General features: G+C 39.9%; 1 protein-coding gene across 1 annotated transcript in view; it reads left to right on the forward strand.

Moving 5' to 3' along the window:
- LOC131227930 (uncharacterized) overlaps window positions 1-15,067 on the forward strand; it is a 42,007-nt gene extending 26,940 nt beyond the window's left edge. Inside the window, exon 5 of the transcript XR_009162623.1 lies at window positions 14,920-15,067. The gene's annotated coding sequence lies outside the window, so the exon portion shown is untranslated. The remainder of the gene's footprint in view (window positions 1-14,919) is intronic.
- The last annotated feature ends 1,704 nt before the right edge of the window (window positions 15,068-16,771 follow it).

Consider the following 16,771-nt stretch of genomic DNA (forward strand, 5'->3'; position numbering starts at 1 on the left):
GGAATTTCTTAGATCGGTCGAAGCAAGTCTAGACTAGTCGGCAGACCTAAGACTGGTCGAAGAACAGACCAATCACATGTAAAATAACATTCGGCTTATGTATCCGAAATAACCTACTTCTAAGGTCATCCTATGGTCAAACAAACCTCAATCATGAAGTATGGACATTGAAACAAGAGACCATGAAGAATGAGCCTTGAAGTCTTGATGTAGACTAAACCTTGAAGTAGCTCAATCTTGAAAGTGGCTTGAGTTTCAGCTTGAGTCTTGATTTCAGCTTGACTTTCAACTTGAGTCTTGAGTTCAGCTTGAGTCTTGCCTTGTACTTTCTTTTTCTTTTCAGCTTGAGTCTTGTGAGCAGTTCTTGCATTCAAGAGTCTTGTCTTGTGATCAGTTCTTTCATTCAAGATCCTGAGTCTTGTACTTGAGAGCTTTGCTTGATGTGAGCTTAGCTTGTTCATGAAGTCATGAATGTTGATCCTTGAGAGAGCTTCACTTAAGCAGGTTATATAAAACATAACAGAGATTTTGGCACCACAAATTTGACAACAAACAGGGATATAAACTATAGCACTTACAATCTCCCCCTTTGTCAAATTAGTGACAAAACACATAACCAAACAAAAGTAAAACAACTGGTTAATACATGCAAATCAATAATCAACATACATTCAACAAGATCAAACATATATTCTTCTTGACACCCCACTCCCCCTGAGTAACATAACCAATGCTACTCCTCTCACAATCACATTAACAACAAACCATTCTCCCCCTTTTTGTCACAAGATGACAAAGGAGAACTAAATAAAGGAATGAGAGTAAACATGAGGAGGAAATAGAGTATAGCAAAAGAGTCATAGAGATACTCAAGATAGCATCACAGATATCCAGCATAAATATTACATTAAGAACAAACATCCAGCATAGAATCCAACTCAAACTCAAGCAAACAAGAGCAAAGAAATAAAGTTATTACAACCCAAAAGTCTCATAGAAACTAGTCAGAATTAGAACTTGAAGATGGAGCAGGAATAGAAGGATCAAGTTGGTGCATGCCTTTGTTTAAGCGCCTAAGATATTTGCGCATATACTTGAATTGCAAATCATGAGCAACAGACATGTTTTCCAACTTAACATTTATATCCTCAACTCTACCTTCTAATGCACTCAGACGTGCATCAACATCAGATGGTACAAAATCTGGATCATTAGCAGAGTCAGAATCCAGTTCCTCAAAAATATCATCCATATTAATATCAACACCAGCTTCTTCAGGACCACCATCAACACCACCACCTTGTTCAGGAAGCAGATCCAACTTCATCTTATTAATATTTGTATTGTTGAAGATCAGATGATGGATTGGTGCTTCATCAACAGGCATATCGACTAACATATGAGTAGCCAATACAGTCATAAAGTATGCAAATGGAATGTCACTATGACCAGGATGGAGTCGAAACTGAAGAATGAAATGACAGATTAAGGATGGCAAACAAATCTGAGTACCATTTGAGATAGCATGGATAACACGAACTATAAATGAAGTCAGGTCAGATTTATACTCCAATTGAAGTGAAACCCGTGCTCCACGACTGGTCATGGGTATCTACGACCGGTCGTAGTACGACTGGTCGTGTATACTCACGACTGGTCGTACAAATCCCAAAAATTTAATATCTTGCAATATACACAAAAATTGAAATTTAATCTAGCAAATATATACAATATTATACAAGAAGGCATAAATTATCAATTTAAAATGCACATGCCAAGATCAAATTTCATCTTTTTGAACCTGCTTTTATCAAGAGGTTTTGTGAAAATATCAGCACGTTGATCTTCAGTAGGAATATATTCTAGAGATATAACTTTTTCTTCTACTAATTCCCTTATATAATGAAATCTAATGTCAATATGCTTAGTACGAGAATGCTGAATAGGATTTTTTGAAATATTTATCGCACTGGAATTATCACAGTGTAATAACATAGAATCCTGTTTAATTCCATAATCACTTAGCATTCGTTGCATCCAAACAAGCTGTGTACATGCATTACCAGCTATATACCAGTTGTTGAAAGTGATATAGAATTTTGTTTCTTACTAAACCAGAAACTAGACAATTTCTAATGAAAAACAACCACCACCGGTTGATTTTCTATCATCTAGATTACCAATCCAGTACCCAACTAATTGAACATTGGTTTCATGAGGATACCAGACCGAGATTTACAGAATTGCGACATATCTAATAATTCGCTGGACCAGGAATCAAGTGAGATTCTTTTGGATCGATTGATATCTTGCGCAAATACCAACACTTAGAGAAATATCGGGTCTACAGTTAGATATAACAAACTACCAATCATACTCCGATAAAGTTTTGAGTCAACATTTTTACCATTAGAGTCTTTTGATAGTTTCGTGGTAGTACTCATAGGAGTATCGAAATTCTTGCCATTCTCAAATCCAAATCTCTTAATTAGATTCAAGGCATACTTAGATTGAGAAATGAATATTCCTTCGATTGTTGCTTTACTTGCAATCCAAGGAAATAAGTCAATTCCCCAACCATGTTCATTTCGAACTGTGATTTCATCAAATCTGCAAACTCAGTAGTCAAGTCAGTACAAGTTGATCCATAAATGATATCATCAACATAAATCTGCACCATTAAGATATGATCATTATGTTTTTAACAAACAGAGTTTTATCAACAGATCCCATTTGAAATTTATGACATAAAAGAAATTTCGTTAGTTTCTCATTCCATGACCTAGGTGCGTGTTTTATTCCTTAATGTGCCTTTTTATGCCGAGACCCATGATCATTATTTTTGGAATCTTCAAATCCCATTGGCTGTTCAACATAGACTTCTTCATGTAAATCGCCATTTAGAAAAGCACTTTTCACATCCATCTGATAGATCTTTATCTTTTTAAAACATGCAATGGATATAAATAGTCTGATAGATTCAAGACGTGCTACTGGCGCAAAGGTTTCATCGAAATCAATTCCTTCAATTTGAGTATAACCTTGTACCACCAGTCTAGCCTTGTTTCTCATTATATTTCCACATTCGTCAGACTTATTTTTGAAAATCCATTTTGTTCCGATGATGTGTTTATTTTTAGGTCTTGGTACGAGATACCAAACATCATTTCTTATGAATTGGTTGAGTTCATCTTGCATCGCAACAATCCAGTTCTTCAATAAGCGCATCTTTTACGTTAGATGGATCAATTTGGGATGTAAAACATACATAATTACATATATCCTCAAGTTGTCTACGGGTGCGAACACCAGTGAGAGGGTTTCCAAGAATTTGTGTGGTTGGATGATCTTTAACAGTCCTCAACTCAGAATCAGTTTGATTTGATGAAGTATCAGGTTTATCAAAGATTAGTACTTCATCATTATCTGAATTAGAAGTTGGTGTGTTTAAATGATCATCAATGACAACATTAATGGATTCTTGAATCACACCAGTCCTTTTGTTCAGGACCCTATAAGCTCGACTGTTTAAAGAGTATCCTAGAAAAATACCTTCATCACTCTTCGTATCGAACTTTCCCAAATTTTCACGATCACGTAAAATATAGCACTTGCTGCCAAAAACTCGAAAGTATTTAACAGTAGGCTTTTTATTGAACCACAATTCGTAAGCCGTCTTATTATTATCTTTTTTTGTGTAGACTCGGTTAATAATATAGCAAGTTGTGTTGACTGCTTCACCCAAAGATTTTTAGAGAGCTTCATGCTATTCAACATGACATTAGCCATTTCTTGAAGCACCCTATTCTTCCTTTCTACAATTCCATTTTGTTGTGGAGTTTTGGGAGCAGAGAATTCATGTAATATTCCTTGGTCGGTACAGAACTTCTCAAAATTGCTATTCTCAAATTCAGATCCATGATCACTACGAATTTTACTGATTTGAGAAGATTTTTCAGTTTGAATCCTTTTAAGAACTTTTCTTACTTCTTCAAGGGTTTCAGATTTATCCCTTAAGAAGACTACCCAAGTGAATCTGGTAAAGTCATCAACTATTACCAAGATATACTTTTTACCACCACGACTTTCCGTTCTGGTAGGTCCTATCAAGTCCATGTGGAGAAGTTCGAGTGGTCTTGATGTGGTATTTGAATTCACCTTTTTGTGTGAGTTCTTTGTTTGTTTGCCTATCTGGCACTCACCACATATTTTATCTAATTTCTGAAGTTTGGGTAAACCTCTTACAAGTTCTCGTTTGCTCAATCGATATAGATTTCGATAATGTACATGTCCAAGACGTTTGTGCCATAAATCAGTCTTGTCTGTATGGACCATGTAACATGTTTGATTAGATGAGCTGGATTCGCTAATAATATAGCAATTTTCAGACGTTCTACGTCCAGTTAATATTACAGAACCCTTATTATTTAGTATTTCACAGCTTTGATTAGAAAACCGAACATTATGGTTATTATCACATATTTGTGATATACTAAGCAAGTTGTGCTTTAGGCCTTCAACATATAAAACATTTTTAAACACTGGAAGATTAAAAAGTTGAACCGTACCTTGGCCTAAAATCTTGCAGCTTGCTTCCATCACCAAATGTGATGAACCATCAGTCATGTCTTTCAAATCGGTGAATAAGGCTTTGTCACTGTCATATGCTGGAGCATCCACTTTGTCTAGGTACCACTTTGAATGACTTGTTGCTTTGAAAGCGGTGTGAGCAACCAAGCGGTGACTTTAGGAACCCATTTCATAATTGTTTTGGGTTTAGGAACATAGTTGGTCTTCTTTTGTGTATACTTGTAGGAATGACCTATAGAGTTAGATTTTAATAGCTCCTTGAGTAAATCAACTATCTTTTCAGCTAGTGGATTTCGATTCTGATTAAAGTTGACATGGCTATTTCTAGGTTTTTGAAAAGTTTTTGAATTTTTAAAAAAATCTTGATAAGTACTTTTCCCTTTTGAGTTTGAGGACTCTCCTTTAACAAACATAGGAGGAGTATATTTTTGTTTAGGAGGTTGATTTTTATCATAGCCCAACCCGGATCGATCGCCACATTTTCTTGATCCGGATAACAATTTTTCTAACTTTGGATCACCTTGGGCATATTTCCATGTGTCCTTTAAACTCAGAAGAGAGGAAACTTCAGTTTTAAGTTTCTCAATTTCAGATTTTAAATCAACAATTTGAGAGTTTTTAAATTCCAAATCGCATTTTGATTTTCAAAATTATCTGAAATTTGTGATTTTTCTAAGACAAGCGATTCAAAACAATTTTTGAGTTTAGAAAACTTTTCTTTTTGAAGTTTAAGTTTGTAACAATTTTACAACTTTCCTTATATAGGGCATTGTAAGCGTCTTGAAGATCATCTTCATTTTCACATTCACTATTCAGATTTTCTTCACTTGTAGAGTCATTATCTGAAAATGTGAATTTGGCTAGAGTCATAAGAGCTTTGACCTCATTGCCCGACTCGGTTTCAGAATCTTCTGATTCAGAAGAACCTTCAGAATCAGATGATTCATCCCATGTAGCCAACATACCCTTCTTCTTGGGTTTGTCCCTTTTAGGACATCTATTTGCTAAGTGCCCATATTCTAGACAGTTGTAACATTGACTATCTTTCAAAGATTTTCGAGATTTGGGTCTAAACTTCTTTTATCATTTGATTTTTGAAAATCAACTCTTTTCTTGCTTTTGAAAATCTTATAAAATTTTTAGCTAAAAGAGCCATGTCATCTTCTGAATCAGAATTTTCTTTTGAACTACATTTAGAAGATTTTAGAGCGATAGATTTACCTTTAGGAGCTTTAAAGTTTAACTCGTAGGTTTGTAGAGAACCAACTAGTTCTTCAACCCTCATATTATCCGTATCACGAAGTTCCTGGATTGCGGTTACTTTAGAATTGAACCGTTCAGGAAGTGAGCGTAATATTTTTGCACATACTTTACTTTCTGGGATTTTATCGCCAAGACCCCACATTGAGTTTACAATGTCATTCAATCTAGTGTAAAAGTCCATAAACATCTCATTTTCCTCCATATGAATTTCTTCAAATCTGGTTGTGAGGAGTTGGACTTTAGATTTTTGAACAATTGTAGTACCCTCGTGTGTCATTTCTAATATATCCCAAGCTTGCTTTGCAGTATCACAAGAGATGATTCTTTTGAACTCATCCGGTGATAGTGCGCAAGTAATTGCATTTAGTACTTTAGTATTTGCACTACTCTCACTTTTCTGAAGGGTGGTCCATTGGTAATATGGTGTGGTTTTCATAGACTTTGAACCATCAACCCCAGTAACTTCCATGATAGGAGGATTCCATTCAGTCACTGTGGCTTGCCACACATTTTCATCCATTGATTTGAGGAAGATCCTCATTCTGGCTTTCCAATAAGCATAGTTGGAGCCATCAAAGGGTGGAGGCCTAGTGACTGAAAGGCTATCAAAATTTGACATCTGAATAGCTTAAATCGTTAGCTCAGGAATTAAATCCAAGAATTAAAAGGAGCTATTAGGCTTTGATGCCACTTGAAAAGGCCAAGCTATATGTCCTAGAGGGGGGGTGAATAGGACAATGCCAAATAAAAACTTATAACAGCGGAATAATAAAGAAAATGATAGCCAAATTAAATAATAATGCAGGAAAGAAAAACAACCTCAAAATTCAGATCTTGAGAGGTTGATACAAACGTTATTCTAAGGACAACCTTACACCAAAAACAGAGTTTATGGTAGGACAACCTTATTTCTAGAAAGGTCTTTGTATCAAGTCTCAAATCGAAGAGGAATACAGAATTAAATATAAACTGAAATGAAATAACTTGTAATTAAAGATGTATTGTTCTAGGGACAGCCATACACCATAAAAATGGCAGGGCAACCTTGCTGGAACAACTTTCAAATGAAATTGAAAATCAAGCTTATAAAGGAATAGCAGAAAGTAAATTCTAAGCTATTACAACATTCTCACAAAGCTTGAAATAATTACAACATTCACCACCATACATACATCCCACAAAAAGAATAAAAATTAGAAGAGTAAAACAATCAACCACAACATAAGGGTTTATAGTGGTTCGCCTGTGTGTTCACCAACTGTTATCCAACAGCCACACAAAAAGCTACTCCACTCCTACTATCCTCACACAGGGGATATTAGCGTTCACTAAAGATAGGTTTTCCCAGGTTCACCTAAAACCCTTACAATTGTGTCTTTGTATGTGGGCTTACACAATTAAAAAAACCCCCACTTCTGAGTTTTCCTGGCTCTCCTCAGATAACCAAAATAACAAGATTTTTCTGGAAAATCTTGAAAGAAACCAAAATAATAGAAAGGAATTTACAATATGTAAAATACCTGAATATCTTCTTCGTTGTAGCAGCCCGGTAGAACCAAATCAAAGTAGATGATTGAATGTCCAAGTTCAATGTCCAGTACTCGATTACAATGGTTCTAGTTCTAATAGATTTTAAATTAAACCAAATAGGGCTTGCCTTAATTGATTTTGATTCCAAAGAAAGGGAATAACAATTCCTCTTTTCAAATCAGATTGAATATACGAAACAAAATCAATTAAAATAAAGCTAAGGAAAGAAGATATTAAATAAGCACACTTAGCTTAGATGGAGCACAAAATTATCTCTCAGAAGTTCGACGAAGATTGGCTTGAATACTATAATTAAATCGATGATTTCTTCGGAGATTCGTGCACTATTTATAAGTGAGAAGATCAGGTCTTCGACTGGTCTAGAGTGCTCTACGACTAGTCGAAGCTCTAACAGATATTTGAAAGATTAGGCGGGATAAGCGCAGACCGTTCTACGACTGGTCGTAGGTCACCTACGACTGGTCGTAGGTTTCCTTCGACTGGTCGTAGATCCTGCAAAAGTTCGCTGGACTTCGAGTCGTAGATTCTACGACTGGTCGAAGATGCAGAAACACTGTTCCTACGACTGGTCGAACAGATTCCAGGACTAGTCGAAGGCTAACAGATTTTATCCGGAATTTGTAACAAACTTACGACTGGTCGAGGATTTTCTTAGACTGGTCGAAGCAAGTCTAGGACTAGTCGAAGCAGACCTAAGACTGGTCGAAGAACAGACCAATCACATGTAAAATAACATTCGGCTTATGTATCCGAAATGACCTACTTCTAAGGTCATCCTATGGTCAAACAAACCTCAATCATGAAGTATGGACATTGAAACAAGAGACCATGAAGAATGAGCCTTGAAGTCTTGATGTAGACTAAACCTTGAAGTAGCTCAATCTTGAAAGTGGCTTGAGTTTCAGCTTGAGTCTTGATTTCAGCTTGACTTTCAACTTGAGTCTTGAGTTCAGCTTGAGTCTTGCCTTGTACTTTCTTTTTCTTTTCAGCTTGAGTCTTGTGAGCAGTTCTTGCATTCAAGAGTCTTGTCTTGTGATCAGTTCTTTCATTCAAGATCCTGAGTCTTGTACTTGAGAGCTTTGCTTGATGTGAGCTTAGCTTGTTCATGAAGTCATGAATGTTGATCCTTGAGAGAGCTTCACTTAAGCAGGTTATATAAAACATAACAGAGATTTTGGCACCACAAATTTGACAACAAACAGGGATATAAACTATAGCACTTACAACTTCTCAGCTCCAGAACACAAGGGGCAGCTCAACCGGAGAGAGAGAAACTCCAAACTGACAAACAAACTTGGGCTAGCTCTGATGGAGGGCTAATAGAAATTGAGAGCTGCAGACTATCCCGAAAGGCGACTCCCAGTAGAAACAAAGCCAACTGCTGGGAGAAAAGGAGTAGAATAACGAAGAACAACTAGTAGAACCTGCTCCCAGAGGCCATCCGGATTGCCCCAGGCCCCACGAAGCCCATGAAGAGGAGACCACGAACCTGGGACAGAAGATCTTCGGGCAGAGGCTAGGGACAAAAGGGCCTGGACTGCCTATATATCCTATACAATCGGGACTTTTTTTTTTCTCTTCCTAATAGAGCCCACACCAGCTTTGTCCAGAAACCTCCCTCTCGTCAACCTAGGAAGGTGAGAAATCTCACAGAAGGTCCGACCTTCATTTGACCCACTGCCCAGCCTAGCCAAGCTATCAGCCGGCCCAATGGCCTCCCTGGGGATGAGGGAAACTCTAAAGCAACCCTTTTGGAGAAGAGTTTTTATCCTAGAGAGCCAGTATCTCCATTTCCAAGTAACCGACGCAATCTCAAGAATGCAGTCCACGACCCACTTAGAGTCAGATTCGATTAGCACATGCGAGAAGCCAGCTCTGACACACATATCCAAACCATCGTGAAAGGCCCTAAGCTCTGCCCTGTTATTGGAGGATACTCCATAGCCGTTGCAAAAGGCAAACAGGAGTGAACTTGAGCAGTCTCTGCAGATGCTCCCTCCACCAGCTGGCCCTGGGTTGCCTAATGCGGACCGGTCAATGTTAAGTTTATGCCAACCCTTCGGGGGCTTAGACCAATTCACAACCACACAGTTAGGGGATTGACGGGGGGAAAGAAGCCGCGGGGAGGGAACCGGATGAGCTGGGGCTGGATGAGTTGGACGATTAGGCTGTGACGACAAGGATAGAGCTTCCAACCACCAGCTGACGGAACAGAAGGTAACCTGGATAGACGCCCTTAACCCGTCAAATCTTGCTCTATTCCTGGCCTTCCAAATTTCCCAAAGGAGAAAAATAGAGGCTAAACGAAGGGAGGCAGAGGAGGACCTGCGGGAGGAAAGCGACCACCACCACAGAAGACGATCTTGTATGGAGGCATGGGCCGACAGCGAGATACCAAAAAGACAGGCCAGCTTGTCCCACATTTTGCTAGCAAAGCTGCTGTGTAAAAGAAGGTGAGAGAGGGTCTCAGAGGAAGGAGCATCTTCGACCAGACTGCAGCAGATACACATAGAGGCTAATGTGATACCTTTCCTTTGGATATTGTCGTCAGTAGGCAAAGCGCAGAACAAAACTCGCCATAAGAAGACAGAGATCTTCGGGGGAATAATAGGGTGCCACACCCAACGAGCCCAGGATTTCCGTTGACTAGCTTCCCTAATAACTTCCCACGCTGATTTAACTGAGACATACTAGAGGGGCCAAGAGGCCAGATGCATACATCATCCCTATTAGACGTGAAGATACCCTCTTGCTAGATATGGGCTCGAATCCAGTCCGGGAGGGGGAAGGGGGGATTCTGCGTTAGCCCTTTTGCACCCAGGAAATCAGCCACCACTAGCCCTCTGAGATCGGACGGGATCAGGATAGAATGGATATTCTGTAAAGGGCCCAGCCCGGTCCAGTTACATTGCCAAACGTTACAACCCCCTCTACCAACTTCCCACTGAGCATTTCTGTCAAGGATAGGAAAGAGTTTCACTAAATTATTCCAGAGAGGGGAACAAACAGCGCCTGACCTGAACAAGCTCCCAGCTGGGCTTGAAATTCGATACTTAGAAGCCAAAAATTTAGCCCAAAGACTGTTCAAACCGCTGTATTTGAACCCCCAAGCCATCTTAAGATGAAGCGCCTGCAACATATTCTTCATTTTTCTGATGCCAAGCCCACCTTCAGCCTTTGGAGTGAAAATGAACCTCCAACTTCTCCAATGTTATTTTTTCCGACCATCACTCCATCTCCAAAGAAAGGAGGCAAAAGACTGCTCGAGAACATGCAGGGATTTCAACGGAATAACTGAAGTAGCCATGGTATGCAGCGGCATGCTGCTGAAGACAGAGGCAATCAGTGTCAGCCTCCCAGCCTGGGAAAGAAGGCGAGCGCTCCAACCCTGAATCTTGGCTGAAATTCTACTAATTAACGGGCTGAAATCCCTACACTTAATCCTCCCTTGAATAATGGGGACCCCTAGATACGTGAGCCCCCCAGCGGCCTTCCGAAACCCCAACGTTTTCTCAATATCTCTGACTCTGCCCACAGAAAGCTTGGACGAACAATAGAAAGAACTCTTATGCATGTTTACTCTTTGGCCTGACGCCCGCTAATAGGAAGATAAGAAGACGACGACCTGAAGAAGCGAGCGACGAGATCCGTTAAGGAAAAGGACTGTATCGTCAGCATAAAGGAGGTGAGTGATCTGATGACAACCCTGCTTCAACTTGAAAGGAGAGCACAACCCACCCGCAACCAACCTAGAGAAGCCCCTACTGAAAGTCTCAGCCATCAGAATGAAAAGGCTGGGAGATAGGGGGTCGCCCTGCCTTAAACCTCGAGAAGATTTGAAGAAGCCGCAACTTTCACCGTTGATCAACACCGAGAACTAGTTGTTATTTTAGCAGGACTCCACCAACTTAACCCAGGCCAGGGCGAAACCAATTTGGGAAAGGACTAGCTTCAAGAAGTTCCAATCTACTCTATCGTAAGCCTTCTCCATGTCCAGCTTCAGAAGAAGGTTCCCTCCACGCACCTTCCTGTTAATATCTCTTACTGCTTCTTGAGCTATAGCAATGTTCTCCGCTATAGACCGCCCCCTAACAAACGCGCTTTGCTCTGACGATATGAGCTTAGGGAGGAAGGATCCTAACTTATTCGCCACAATCTTAGCAAAAATCTTATATATGCAATTACACAAACTTATTGGGCGGTAATCAAAAAAGGATTTCGGCCCTGCGATTTTGGGCACCAAGACCACCAGGGTGGACATGAAAGCTCTAGGAAGGACGCCACCTTTGAAGAAATCCACTACAGCTGCATGAATATCTACGCTCACAATATTCCAACAACTATTGAAGAAAGCGCCAGAAAAAACCATCGGGCCCAGGCGCACCGATCTAGCAAAGTACTTGAACATTGCATTCATGTCTATCTGCAAAAGCATCATCATGGACATATGTGTCTATTGACCCTCTTTAACAGCATTCATTGGACCAGTGTACATGGCTCTCATGTGCCAACATATAAATGGCTTGGATCACAAAACATCGCCAATGTATAGATGGTTTGGATCCTTGAGCATGGGCTCCACTTGTCGAGCCAACATGCAGACAGTTTGGATCGGTAAGCATGGCTCCAAGGGCCATGTGGTAGAGCAAAAATGGTAACAGATGGGCCATTTCCGAATCAACGGCTACCAATAAATCTCCTGAGATACAGAAGAATCTCAACGCAATGGTCCAATTTTTAAGAAGACATCAAGTATCAGAATTTACAAAGGTATTTCCCACTTTCAAATAGAATTACTGTTATCCATGGTCCAGGTTTGAGTTGGGCCGATGTCTAAACCAAGCGTCACCCACAATTACAACTCAAACCCGAGTTTGGCCCAACCCTAGAATGAGCCAAAACAAACAGGCTTGAGCCCAGCTTACAATGATCTTGCACAACCAGGTTCCAAGCCAAGCCACCCTCTTTTGTATGACCAATCATACATAATATTGACAAAAATGCCCTTGAAACCGTTAACCAGTTAGGCCATTTGGGAATTATTCAATACTTATGCCACGTATGGATGCACATGCAAACTCAATTGCAAATGATCAGTTTAAATAAAAAGAAATGCCATAAACTAAGGTAATAGTAGGCCTCCTTCAATTTACAGTTATTTCAAAAACTAAAAAGCTTTTATTACAACGAGAATATCCTTCAAATGCAGATGGAACCCAACCCATTTATTATCTTCATTAAGATTTGCAAGTAAATAAAGATACGCAATTCAAAAGTTTCTAAGAATTTTGTTTAGACACCATGTATGTAAAGTGGCACATGTGAGTGAAATCTAATCCATCATCCCATGGGCCCAAAATCAACTCAAAACCTATATGCAAAGACTTGATGAAAACCCAACCTGAAAGGATCTGGGTCCAGTGTTCAAGAACTAGACCCAGACCAAGCAAGACCAGAACCCAGTTAATGTGGGTACGGTAGTATAGGAACCAACTCAAACCCAACCTGTTGACAAGCCTAGTGGGCCCACATGGAATACTTGTATAATAGCTTATTCAACAAGAACCTGCAGAGGAACCTACATCTAATCAACATCATTATCTAGGCCTTATCCCCGACTAACTAGTCTGCTACTACTTGAAAATGGTCATTTTGGGTACGTCTTACACAAAAATCATACATCTAATCAACATCATTATCTAGGCCTTATCTCCAACTAACTAGTCTGCTGCTATTTGAAAATGGTCATTTTGGGTACCTCTTAGACAAAAAGCATAACTTTTTATTTTATTGTATTATTATTATTATTATTATTTTACTTTCCACTCACACCCACACACACAGCACATAGAATTTCACCACAATGAGTACTTGAACACATGACCTCGTCTTGAAACTAATTTTACACACATGTTCCATCTTGACACATGTGAAGGATGTGAATCAGCTGGGCCTAAGGTAACCTTTGGACTGGCATTTCAGCTGATATGGTCCGTGCACAGGTGATAATGGGCCAGGTGGCCCACCTGACTTTCGACAGTGCTTGTGCTTAGCGTGCATGGCCTGAGTAATCCCAACATATTTCCTCTTCATATGATTAAAATAAATTGGTGTATTATAATTACTAATGTATTAAACATTCATGCCTTGCATTGTTAATACTCTTGTACTATTACCTGTGAGACAACCCATTGTACCCATTAGAAGCTCACTATATGTGAAAGCCTGTCCAATGGGAGGGGATGCGGGCCTTACCCATGCCTACCAATGGTAGAATCATACTGAGTGCAGATGCGGGTTGTCAATATCCAACTCAAGCAAGTGGACGATTTCTATTTATACCCACTTAATACATCATCAACATCATTCACAGTATTCACATTAATTACATTAGTTGCATTGTATTTCTAATTTTTATGCTTAACTGTTATGCTTTACTTATATGTATTATTTTAATGGTATCGTGCACGAACCGTGATGGGTTCACTCACTGGGCCTGACTAGCCAACGGTGTATTTTTGAAAAAACAGTACAAATGGAATTGAAGTAGATACAACAACTCAAGAGTAAGAATATGAAGCCAAACAAGTATACGATCCACATGAACAATGATCATATTTAACAGAAGACGAACTTACTTCACAGTATCAGTAGAATAATTAAATGGGACATGTGTTTCCTATTACTATTCTCATTTCTGTTTCAAAATTATTTTTAACAATGATTTAATAAAAATCCTAAATTGGTGGACAAAAATATTTTAGCTTGTATTGTTAATTATTATGTATGTGTAGTGGTGAATGTTTGTAAATAGATTAGTGGTTGGTATGAGTGTATTGATAGATGTTAATAAGAATATAGAATTCAGATTATATTATGCATCTATTAAAAAGATGTGACTCATTGATTTAAGTATATTAAGCGTATGAGTCATGGATCCTAACTCAGGTCTGAAGGTGCACACTCAGTATCTGACTTTCGAGGCGTGACACAATGCAACCTAGGCATAGAGAATTTGAGGGGAAAGCTTTAAACCCTAATTCATCGACAAATATATCGTTAATAACTTAAATTCTAACATAACTTATCCATCTCGATTTAGATAATCCTTTATCGATTCGGCAAGAGGAGCTTAAGGTCAGTACTGCAGATCCAAAGCTCACACGAAGCCGCACTCGAATACAGCTCCAGGTTGAGAATGAGCCGTCATAAATTGCTTGCGAGGACCCCAAGCTAATCACTGACAAACCCTAACATAAAAAATTTAAAGATTTACTTGAACATGATGAGTTTCCAAACCTAATAGCTTCAAATTACTAGAAATTAGGAGAAAGATGCGTATACACCGCGAGAGAACTTATTTGCTAATCAAAGGCTTACCTGGCTGGGGAAGATGCAGGATGGCTGCAGGGTATGGATCCGAAGGAGAAGGGCCTCGGTACGGCGATCTGCACTTGATCACCTGATTTCTCTCTCTCTCTCTCTCTCTCTCTCTCTCTCTCTCTCTCTCTCTAGTGGGGTCCAGCAGATTAACGATCTGGATCATTGAACCATGCAGTGTAAATATAGACAATTTCCTCCTTCCAATGGATGATATATTTGATGGAAAGCATATCAGGAAGAGGAGATGGTGCTCCTTAGAACTGCTCCAGAGGTCCTGAACCATGGATCCTTGAAGTTAATTCAAATCATTTCTCGTGTGTCTATTTGTAGGTGACTAATCACAGGATTAGTGTCTATTTCAAGGCATCCCCTGTCCACAGTGTGGTCCATTAAAGCAAAGGTTTGGATCACCCAAATCATGGACCCCCATTTCCAAAATCTTGTGCACAGCACCATTTACATCCTGATGCATCGAGGTTTATGATTCTCTTTAGGTCCTCAACCACCAAAATTGATCTCTAATCATAAGCATGATATGTTAACCGGTTAATTGGATGGTCAGGATGTTTTAAAATCAGAGACATTCATCAGGTTAGGCCCTCCATAAAGCCTAAACCAAAAGTAAGGGAGATCAGCTCATTAGGTAGGTCTTTTTAAATGTACGTTGATATGGACATTCATAGCCCACCTAGGGACAGCGGATTTCCTGCGAAAGCCTATGTCAGGAAGTTCCTGCGCAAGGATTTTGGGTGGAGCCACTGTGATGTTTGTGAGAATTCAACCCGTCCATCCATTTTTAGAGCTCATTTTGGGACATCCAACCAGAAATAAGGTGTATCCAAAACTCAAATGGGTCACACGAGAAGAAACAGTGGGTATTTAGTGACCACGTTGATATATTTATATGGCCACAGAAGTTCGGTATCGGTCAAACTTTTTGGTGTTTTCACTTCATTCCAGTGAAAATGACTTTATAAACGGTTTGGGTAGCATATAAACATCGAGGTGGAGCCTATGAAGGTTTCAACGGTAATCATTCATTTCCCCCACTATTTCATCTAGCATGGCTCACTTGAGTTCCGGATCCTCCTCATTTTTGGTCGCATATACTAAAATGAGCTAGAAAAATGGATGGACGGATTGGATTCCTCACAAACATCGTAGTGGGCCCCACCCAGAATCCTTGCGCAGGAACTTCGTACTCCTCCAAGTTATGGCTGTGAGCCTATGGTAACCTTCGGCCTGGATTTTCAGCTGATCAGATCCAGCCAATGGTCGGGGCATAGAGGTAGCAATGGGCCAGCAGCCTACCCGACTGGGGCGGGTTCAGACAGGCCGGTCCAACTTCATATGTTCACGAATACATGTGGTCCATCTTCCAATTAATTGTATGTTAACCAACCGAAGGATTGATCATTTATCCAAGTCTCCATCTCTTTGTGAATGTGGTCCACCTGATCAATGGATGGATTAGAAACTTTGACGTCCAAAATAGGGATTTGATTAATTTTCAGGCCAGGGAGTGTCATCTTCAGGCCCAACCTTTGTTGGGACGGGCTTGGGTCCGCTATCAAGGGCCCATCCGGGCTATGCATGGTTCCGGGCCTTCAAGCTGGGCTTTGCACGCTGGTCTATTCGAAATTTGGAGTTTACTCGGCATGGGTCGAGCCCATTGATAGACCAATTTCAGCCATTGATGGGTCTGTTAATTAGCCAGGCTGGATTATTGGGCTTTTGGGTCGGACTTGAGGGACGAGCCAGGCCCCAAATCATTTTGCTGGTTTATTAATTAGTTGGACTTGGGTCGTGTATAAGAGCCCATCATCACGGGTTTGGCAGTTTGGGTGTCGGTTTGAGTCCTCTTGGGGCTAGACCTCGCATAATCATCACAGGCTCAGAAATGGATCGTTTATGAGCATGTACTCATGAATTGCACACCTAACATATGTGTAACTCTAATAAACGGTCCAAATGGTAGACCCCA

Source organism: Magnolia sinica, chromosome 15, assembly GCF_029962835.1.
Source record: "Magnolia sinica isolate HGM2019 chromosome 15, MsV1, whole genome shotgun sequence".
NCBI lineage: Eukaryota > Viridiplantae > Streptophyta > Magnoliopsida > Magnoliales > Magnoliaceae > Magnolia > Magnolia sinica.